At 44.0% G+C, this 9,511-nt stretch overlaps 1 long non-coding RNA gene across 7 annotated transcripts in view; it reads right to left on the reverse strand.

The window, feature by feature from the left end:
* Positions 1–9,230, reverse strand: part of LOC141922120 (uncharacterized) — a 35,404-nt gene extending 26,174 nt beyond the window's left edge. For 2 of the 7 annotated variants that reach the window (XR_012622891.1, XR_012622890.1), the window contains exon 1: positions 7,539–8,164. This is a non-coding gene — a long non-coding RNA (uncharacterized LOC141922120). Of the gene's footprint in view, positions 1–7,538; positions 8,165–8,436; positions 8,566–9,097 lie in introns of those variants that run through there. The other 5 variants (XR_012622896.1, XR_012622894.1, XR_012622893.1 and 2 more) reach the window with 4 other exon arrangements.
* Between the last annotated feature and the right edge of the window lie 281 nt (positions 9,231–9,511).

The raw sequence follows: 9,511 nt of genomic DNA on the forward strand, positions 1-9,511 counted from the left end.
TAGGATCCACTTGGGGTCATTTTTTAATGTTTGCTAACAGGTTTTACACCTTTCTCTTTCTTCATTGCCCTGCAGCTTCATGTTACACCCAAATGCACTATATATGGTTCCTTTTACGTATGTTAAACACTTTTTCTTGTTCTCTTTGTTACACCTAAAGCCAGTTTGGACCAGTTCCAAGTCTGCATTTCTTTAACTGACCATGGGTGAGTTGTCTACAACTGTGGGATCTTCTGTGCCCATACAGGCCCATCTCTCAACACCCCATGTCTGCGCCAGGTCCCCCGCCTCCTCTTCTCAAGCCTCTACTCTCATACCAGGTCTGTGTTTCTCTGCACTACCTCATTATTTCAGAGTTGCAAAAATCTCATCCCACCTAGAATAACCACTCGTTACTGCTATCTGTATAAAACTGCAGTTGTAACACACAAAGATAAGCAAAAGTAAAGCAGATCAGATACAGACACCTGGTCAATTAGAGAAAACGCTGTCACATCTCGACCAAGGGAAGCTGCAGGCAGGTCACACTGAGCTCGGACAGAGCAGGTGTGACGAGCCTCAGTCCTGAGGCCTTGCAGACTCAGTGCAGAGCTCATGACCTGTTGCTGGTAATGGCAGTATCGTACTGCAGGGCCTACCTGATGACACCACCACTGCTGCAGAGACCCTTGACAGCATCAAGGAAAGAATAACCCCCCTTACGTACAGCCCTCAGAGCCCATATCAATTGTAAGAGAGCAGAAGCTTGCTTTTCCTAGTAGCTTTTACTCTGCAGGTCAACTGCTAGGCTGTTCATTGACTGTTGTGCTGCTAGGCTTCATTGCTAGCCAAGGCCATTTCCTCCGTTAACATGCAAAGAGTAGTTGTTAGTGGGCTGATGAATTTTCTTATAGGAACAATTCAAACAAATGCCACGTTTTTAGTGACTGTGCTACAGATTAACTGGTGATTCCCAGAGAACAGCACCTTCCCTTTAACTTCCTAATCAGGATGCACTTGCTGCAAAACAATTTACAGATGAATAACTTTTCTTCACACGGCCAGAGTATATTTGCCTAAGTGCAGTGAAGTATTCTTAGTTGAGTTCCTTCACCTCCAGTTAACTGATGTAGGACTCAGTTTTGATCCAAGCTTTTAGAGCAATCTCTCCTTCCCAGTATCTATGTCAGTATTTTTTGCACCATTTGCTTCCTATGAAAAACCATGTATTTGCCTGCTAGTTGGGTATCCTGATACTTGCACTCTTGACTTCTCTTCAGCATCATCTGAGGGATGATTTTCTTTTATAGGCACAACAGCATTGTATCTAGGCTACCACTTAGATGTTTTTAGAACTCTATATATTCTACCAACAGTTGCCAAGTAAGAAAATCAATTCCTACCACTTCTTATGTGTGTTCTTTTATCAGGAGGTCCAATTCATTATCACCTCCACCTTGAGCACCTCAGGAATGAATCAGTGACACTGAGACTCACTTGGCAGTTTTTCAGCAGGCAACAGTAATTCCAAATGACCTTGGCAGAAGCACCACAGTGCCTACCTATTCCCTTCACCCTAGGTCATTACACGATCCAGAATATGAACTCGGAAAAAAAAAAAGTAAAAAAAAAAACAGTTCCATTTTGCAGAAAGAAAAAAATGTTTAAAAAATAAATTATAAAACATGTTTTGGGGAAAATGCATCTCCTTAGAAAATAATTTGCCATTATCAGTGTAGGACGCAGTCCCATACGGCAGGAAGAATATAACATTTATCTAATTTCTGAAAGCAATAATCTCAAGAACTTTGACTGCATAATCCTGTCATAGGTAGGCAAGGAACCTGAGGAAATTGCCCCTACATTATGTGTGCAAAATATCCAAAAGCAAAGCTAAAATCACATACAGCTTGTGTAGTTCAGAGGTCACACACAACTTCAGTTCTGCATACACCCCTTTCTAACATTTTTTTTTGTTTTACTTAAGTAATTGGGTTGTTTTTAGCATAAGACAGATGCAACTTGGAGAAAAAGCTTGCTGTTTCTATAGAAAGAGCAAGCAATATCTGCTTGACACAGATACATTGTCAGTCCCTAGATAGCACAGGACAGAGATGCACAGGGAAGCCTGCCTAAGAGTGGCTCACTGCTGGAATTACTTCTATATGCTTCTTCACCAATCTGTCCCTTTCCCCAGGCCATGGTTCATATTTCTTATACTAGTTCATTAAGTCTAGCATCTAAAGACCCACAATGGGACTCATCCACACTGACACAGAGACTCCATATCCCCAGCACTCGGTTACATACAGAAAGTGGGTCAGCCGCAACATTTCAGATCCAAGAATAGTAGGGTTTGGTGGGAAGCAATTCTGGATGTTCCATTAAAAACAAAGTTTGATGTGTCATGCAGCAAACAGGTACCAGTGGGGTTGTTGGTTGACACGAAGCTCAACATTAGCCAGCAATGTGCACTGGCAGCCCAGAAAGCCAACTGCATCCTGGGCTGCACCCAGAGCAGTGTGGGCAGCAGGGCGAGGGGGGAGATTCTCCCTCTCTGCTCCGCTCTCATGAGACCCCCCCCTGCAGTGCTGGGTCCAGCTCTGGGGGCACCAACAGCAGAAGGACACGGACCTGCTCGAGTGGGGCCAGAGGAGGCCATGAAGATGCTCAGGGGGCTGGAGCACCCCCCTGTGAGGACAGGCTGAGAGAGTTGGGGGGGGTTCAGCTGGAGAAGAGAAGGTGTGGGAGTGTCAGCTCTGTGCAGCTGTGGGAGATTCGATACTTAAGAGCCAAATAGACATCAGCCAGTCAGCTCAGCCAGGGAGCTCAGTTTGAGGAGCTCGGCGAAGGTGGAGAGCTCTGCTCCAGAGAACTCTGCTTGGCGAGCCAGGCAGGAGCTCTGTCCTGTGCTGGCTTGGAGAAGCGCCAGATCTACTCTGTGCTGGCCCAGAGGAGCAGCAAGGTTTGGAGGAGAAACAGGCCTTGGAAGAGAGATACCAGGCTGTGCTAGTGTGGTGAAGAAAATGGCAGCGCTGAGGCTGCCTGTGTGGTATGGAACTGTTTGTGGGATAAGAGGGTTGATGACTGTCTAGCTGCTGAGCTGCTGATTTGCTTATTACGAAGTAAGAGCTAAGGTAGTGAGAGCATAAGTATGTACCATTTTAATAAGAAAGGATTTTCCATTTGCACTTCAATGGAGAGTTGTGCCTCAGGTGCCACAAGAAGGCTCTGGGGAGACCTTAGAGCGGCCTCCCAGGACTTAAAGGGGGCTTGTAAGAAAGATGGGGACAGACATTTTAGCAGAGCCTGTTGCAACAGGTGGCCTACAGGAAGGATGGGGAGGGACTCTTCATCAGGGAGTGTAGTGATAGGACAAGGTGTAATGGTATTAAACGAAAAGAGGGTAGATTCAGGCTAGATATAAGGAAGAGGTTTTTTTACTATGAGGGTGGTGAAACACTGGTGCAGGTTGCCCAGAGAGGTGGTAGATACCCCATCCCTGGAAATATTCAAGGTCAGGTTGGATGGAGCAACCTGATCTAGTGGAAGATGTCCCTGGTCATTGCAGGGTGGGGTTAGAGTAGATGACCTTTAAAGGTCCCTTCCAACCCAAACCATTCCATGATTCTGTAATTCAGTTTCTACTGGGTAAAAATATGCTGCCCAAGCTGTGCAAGAGGTCAATGACAGTAACAGTAATAGCCTCTTCTGTCCTGAAAACTCAACTCTGCACAATTCCTTTCTGAACTTGTTCCGCGCATATGCAGCTGATATATGCATTACAAAAGATGTAGTTTAACCATGTCTTCTGTGCAGCATTTAAAGTTGTATAAAACTTTAGGTGGGGACTGTGATTTATAATCAAAACTAAATCCATGTAAGCTCTCTTCATATAATTAGCCTAGAAAAGTTATTATTGTATGTAATATAACTGATGATAATTGTCATTGATTTCTCAGTTTTTCTGTTCTATTACTATGTTAATAACTTTTTAAAAAAATAGTCATATTAGACATTAAACTAAGAAAAATCCCTCCAGTGACAATCATCTGTATGTTTTTAAAGCCACATACAATCATGCATAAAACTGAGCTGCTTGAAAATACAAAATTTTCCTTGCAAGACCAAATGCATGCAAATTGGCACACCCTACTACTCAGTTTTGGTTCAAAGCTGTCATGAAAGATTGGCTTATAGCCAAGATCATCATACTCTAAGCTTAAAGGTATTTGAAAATATGTTACATCCACAAAAGCTGGAAATATTTAACCAAAAAGGAGAATATTTTTTAGAACTTTTTAAAAGATCTAGTCACCATTTTTCATTTTATATCTTTAACCTTGATTATCCTTTTTTGTTGATGAAGATTTTACACTGAGATATTTGAATCATACTTTCCGTGACAAATCACCAGTACATAGTGGGTATGAATGCCCCAGGCAAGCCCAAATAACATGTTTTTCAGTTTATTCAAACACAAAGTCATACATCTGGGAGAAAATGGAATGTAAACCACACCAAAGTCTAGGTGATGGCTATACAGGGTAACATTCTGCAAAAGACATTACAAATACTCAGATGAACAGTGTGTCCAAAAGGAATAGGGAGTTCTACTACTATGAAAACTGGCAGTTTCTACTGGAAAACCGTTTACAGTTCTAAAAATCTGAGATGTTTCAGCACATAGAGAAGTTATTGTAAGGAGGAAAGCTAACAAATTAATGTTTCAGTTACTGAAGAGAAACGATCACTGTCTGTAAATATGTATATTGATAGAAAAACATGATGATAGATAATAGAATAGATAAGGGAATAGCACCCAACACTACTTAAGAGTATGAACAGAATGATGATAATTCCATACAGAAATCTAATACAAGTTTTATTTATAAACTGTATTTTACATCCATAAACTATGTATTTAATTATAAACTATTTCTAAACTATATAAAACTTTAATACTGGAACAAGTTATTGTTATGGAAAGAATTTAATCTCACATGCAATATTTTCCTAAAAGAGATGTTCCAATTCAGTCATGCCACTTGTTAGTGAAACTAGCTAGCTGTTTCACCTCCATGCTGCACAGAAGGTGAGGCTAGTAATCACAATAACCCTATCTAATGTTCCAGTGCAGAAGTGCATGTTGCTTTTAACTGAAATTTCATTCGTAAATTAGATATTATATTAAGCAATTGACTTTGTATTATGACATTTAACCAAAAGGATATTTAAATCAGATGTTTGAGAAATAATTGTTAAAAGCTAGTTACTTCTTATTACTTGTAGACTGCTCTATTAATGATGAAGGTGCTGCATTTTTTTGTTCTTAAATACAAAATCAGAACAGTTTCTCATTTTTAGCAAGGAGATATTTCAAAGCCTTCATCTGTCAGAACCACTACAAAATGAAGCATAGCATTTCAGGAAATAAATTGTTAAGCTTAATTTTGAGAGATAAATGAAGTAGAAGCCATGGAGATGATAAATTTTAACCACAGTGAAATTGAGTAGGTGCTTTCATGGTAATTATTCTTTAAAAAAACACATGAGAAAGACATGCTACACTGAATACTCTCCATGGAGCAAAAGAAAGACGAATTGGAAGTCAGGGAAAGGACCCTGTGCATCTAGATCTCCATAAACGGAGTGAGGTAAAATAAGAATCTGCCCCGTTTTCTGAACACCAGAAAGTTTAGGAAAAAAATATTTTAAAGTTCTGGAGAAAGGAAAGTTTCTATTAGACCTTCCTGGTTTCAGCTAGAAATAGATGCTGTTCTGCAATGCCACTGGACACACTCTAGCCCACCTCCACTTGCTCAGCTTCCAGGTAATGATAAGCAAGTACAGACAGGCACCAATAAATTCCTTATTCGTGAACTGTGGCCTGGTAGCTGGTGGTGTTTTGTAACATTTTAATAGTGCTCAAATAAACAATGAGAGCAGTACATGCTGTTACATAAGACACCGTGTGTGATTTTAACTTTTGCCATCCCATTCAACAAATGAGTTCAACAACATCTGTCATCTCATTTCAGAAGCAGGCAGTCCTCCCATCTGTGTTCATCCCTTTGAACTCCGCTTTTGCTGAGACAAGTCCAGAGATTCTTTAACAAGCCAGGGCACCTGGCCCATGCCAGCGGTGGGCTGGACAGCTGCTGGCAGCACGTGCAGGGCCGTGCAGGGAACTCTGCATGGCACCAGCCACTCAGGAGAGAAAAGCTGTTGGTGTTTGCTTCCAAAAGGGTGCTCCAGGTCAGTGAGGCCACTCTTCTTCCTGCCCTGTGCTGCACCACAACAGCCAGGCCCTGCAGGAGCAGCAGTAGGTCTGGGTGCTCAAAAGTGTATGTCCCTGCCCTTGGCAAGGACCCAGGAAGTTGGAGAACTTCAGTCTGAGTCTCAGTCCTTTTAATCAATCTGTATTTTATTATCAATCAATTCCTTTATCCATATGGAAAAAGAAATCAAAAATCAGTTTTGTGGGGTTTTTGTTTGTTTGTTTTCAAAAAGAGGGACCGGAGTTTTGTTTGGGTTTTTTTAAAGAGCAAGAATAACTTCAACATGGGCTGTGTTTCCACATCAGGCTACTTCCCAGTGATATAACAAGAAAAACTGAAGCCCATTATCTGCAGCAATGGTGTAACTGAGTACAGGTAGCGTGTAAGTCAAGTGTGACAACACACAAGAGGTGGGACAAACTGCGGCAGAGCAGCCACCAATTCTAGTGGCCAGTACAAAACTGCCCAACAGTAACAGTACTGGTGACAGTAGTGGCGACTGTAGTGGTGACATTAGCCGTTCGGAACTGCGTGGCACCAGATGCCAGTGGCCAGTTCCCAAGGAGATAACTGAGCTGACTGCCCACTGCTAATTGTTGCTTATTGTAAGAGCCCCATTAACCTTCTATGGTTGTTGGTGGTGTGACACTAGAGTGAGTGTGAGACATGCCAGTTGCCTCTGTCACTTAGGTCATCCTCTCAAGGAAATGACAAGCAGCTGGCACAACAGGAAGGCTGATACCGTTGCAGGGCCTATGAGTTGGCACCAGAGCAAAACCAGCTTTGGCAGATACATACTTCCAGTAAGAATGTACTTCATCAGACCCTGCCCATGTGCTTTTCTTTGCTGTTCACATCTATTGCTATGAATAGGATTATTGCATTTTTTGGCCAATGTTTCAGAAAAGTTACCTTTACCACTCAGAATTCAAATACAAAAGTATTAGCCTTTAATCGGAATGCTTTCTATTGTTCTATTTATTTATTTCCTGGGCTCCACTCAAGGAAAAAAGAAAAGAGCACATTAATGACTGAAACAAACCATCAACAAGAATACTAAACAGCAAGAACCAAAGTCATCACACAGACACTAAAATATGTTCTTACAGATTGTTTATAGAACACCTAAGCAGATATAATACTTGTTTGCTTATTAACAGCCTGAAAGCTGATAAAAATGTTAAATTAAGCAACTATTTATTCACTGAAAAATATGTACATTTGCTTCCAGGCAAACCCCTAAATGGGAGAGACATACTTTAGAAGCATCACTAATACCTTCTGTAGTTACAAACGGAGAGGAAATTTTCTTCAGAAATAACGGCCTGTACTTGTCAGATTACATATCTGTCATTAACAGAAAAAAAAAAAAATTACACATTAATGATTCTATTTCCCATTAATCTAAGTGGTTTGCCTGGGCTCCCAGACCTCTGGTAAGTGCATCTTTCCATCTTCCCATTGAGAAGCTCAGTTTACTTCCTAGAGTGATCTTTCTGAGTGCTTTCTCCATTACAACTGCATTTGATGGGCATTGTTCACTCTAAGTGACATAGAGTGCAAATGTGACTTAATGAACCTAGAGGGACTGACATTAATAAAGGCAGATTATGAATGCTGCATATGCAGCAAACCACTACATTTACCAGTATTATCAGTTGTTGAGCAGATATCAAAACACACTGAGCACCTGTGACAACCACCTTGTACAAACTAGGGACAGCTTTCAGAAATCTGTTTTCTCCTGTACTTTCCTGTCTGCAAGATACAGAAACTCCATTAGCTGTATTAACTAGTAAATTAAAACTTGAAAGAATATGAAAGTGTTAATTACAGCCTTTGGGATTCATGGTCCCTATTCATTATGCAAGTTCCTGTTAATTATCTGGCAAAAAGTATAACAGAAAAACCCCTGATACCTAATAGTTGTTTATTCTCAACCGTAAATTGAAGATGTATCAGATTAAATAAATTACTTGAAATAAATTTATCATTAGTACCCTCAAACAGTTCAGCAAAGGAAGTGTTATTTTTACTTATATTTATGTAATTTTAGAGCAGCACATTATAAAAATAAATGGTTTGCCTCAAGGCTGTAAGCTATGAAACCTCTTGACTACTGAGAGGCCCATTGTGGCATGTTGATCCCAGCCGGCAGCTGAGCCCCCCCACTCACGCAGTCGTTCCCAGCATCAGCGCGGTGTATTTCGTACGGAACGAGCAGCACAAGGCAGCCGGACAGACAAACGGTGAGCGGGGCTGGGGCCAGGCCAGGCCTGCGCCTCCCCGCGAGCTGCGGCCGCCGCTGCTGCGGCCCCGCCGTGCGCCGGCCCCGCTCCTGCCGTGCCGCGGGCGACAGTGGGCTGCCCGCCTCTGGCTCTTCTTCGCCTGTGCAGTTTCGCCTGTCACTTTATAATTTTTGTGTGTGTCTCTGTCCGGCGCTGGATTCCTGTTTCTTAATTCCTTCCTCTCTGCTCCCTAGTTTGGTGGCGTTTTTAAACTGGTCCATCTCTCTCTGTCAGGCTCCCTGTCTTTGGCTCTCATCGCCCCGTTCCTCGCCTCTTGTTTTCTCATCACCCCCTGCTGGCCAGCCGGCTGCCCCTTTTCTCCTGACTTCTAGCGTCCTGCACCCTGCTCCTCATTTTTGGCAGTCTCCAGCTCTGCCCAGCAGCCCGTTGCTCCAGGAGCCGACTGACTGTTCCCTGCTGGCCCGAGGGGCGTGGCTCTGGGAACAAGCGCCCAGGTGTGCCAGGGTCAGGGGGAGCATTAGGGGCCCTGAGCCCGGGAGCAGACTCCCTTCTGGGACTTGTTATGTGTGTGACTGAATAAACACTTACTGTCTGCTGGCTGCCTTTTCTGCTTCCTTTGCCCCGGGCGAGGGGCTGTGAGGGATCCCAGCGGAGGGGTTATGATGCAATGTTGGGGTGGGGAGATGGCCTCCAGCTGTGCGCCGGGCTGGAGGAGCCCCCGGGGCGGGCAGTGAGGCTGCGGGCAGCGGCCCCTCCCTGTCCGGGGCGGTGCTGGAGGAGGAGCCGGTGCGAGCCGAGGGAGCAGCAGAGAGAAGGGGAGCGGGGCCGCGCGGTCGGTCGCCAGGCGGCTGCCAGGGAAAGCCGCGACGGGGGGGGCCGCGCGGTGCGGCGGGACTGGCGGCAGAAGCCGCTCCGGGTTGGGGCCGGGCGGCAGCGGCGCTTCCCGGACCCGCGCGGGGCTGCGCTGGGCCGGGCTTCCGGGTGCGTGAGCGACGGGCGGGC

Source organism: Strix aluco, chromosome 4 (genome assembly GCF_031877795.1).
Source record: "Strix aluco isolate bStrAlu1 chromosome 4, bStrAlu1.hap1, whole genome shotgun sequence".
Taxonomy (NCBI): Eukaryota; Metazoa; Chordata; class Aves; order Strigiformes; family Strigidae; genus Strix; species Strix aluco.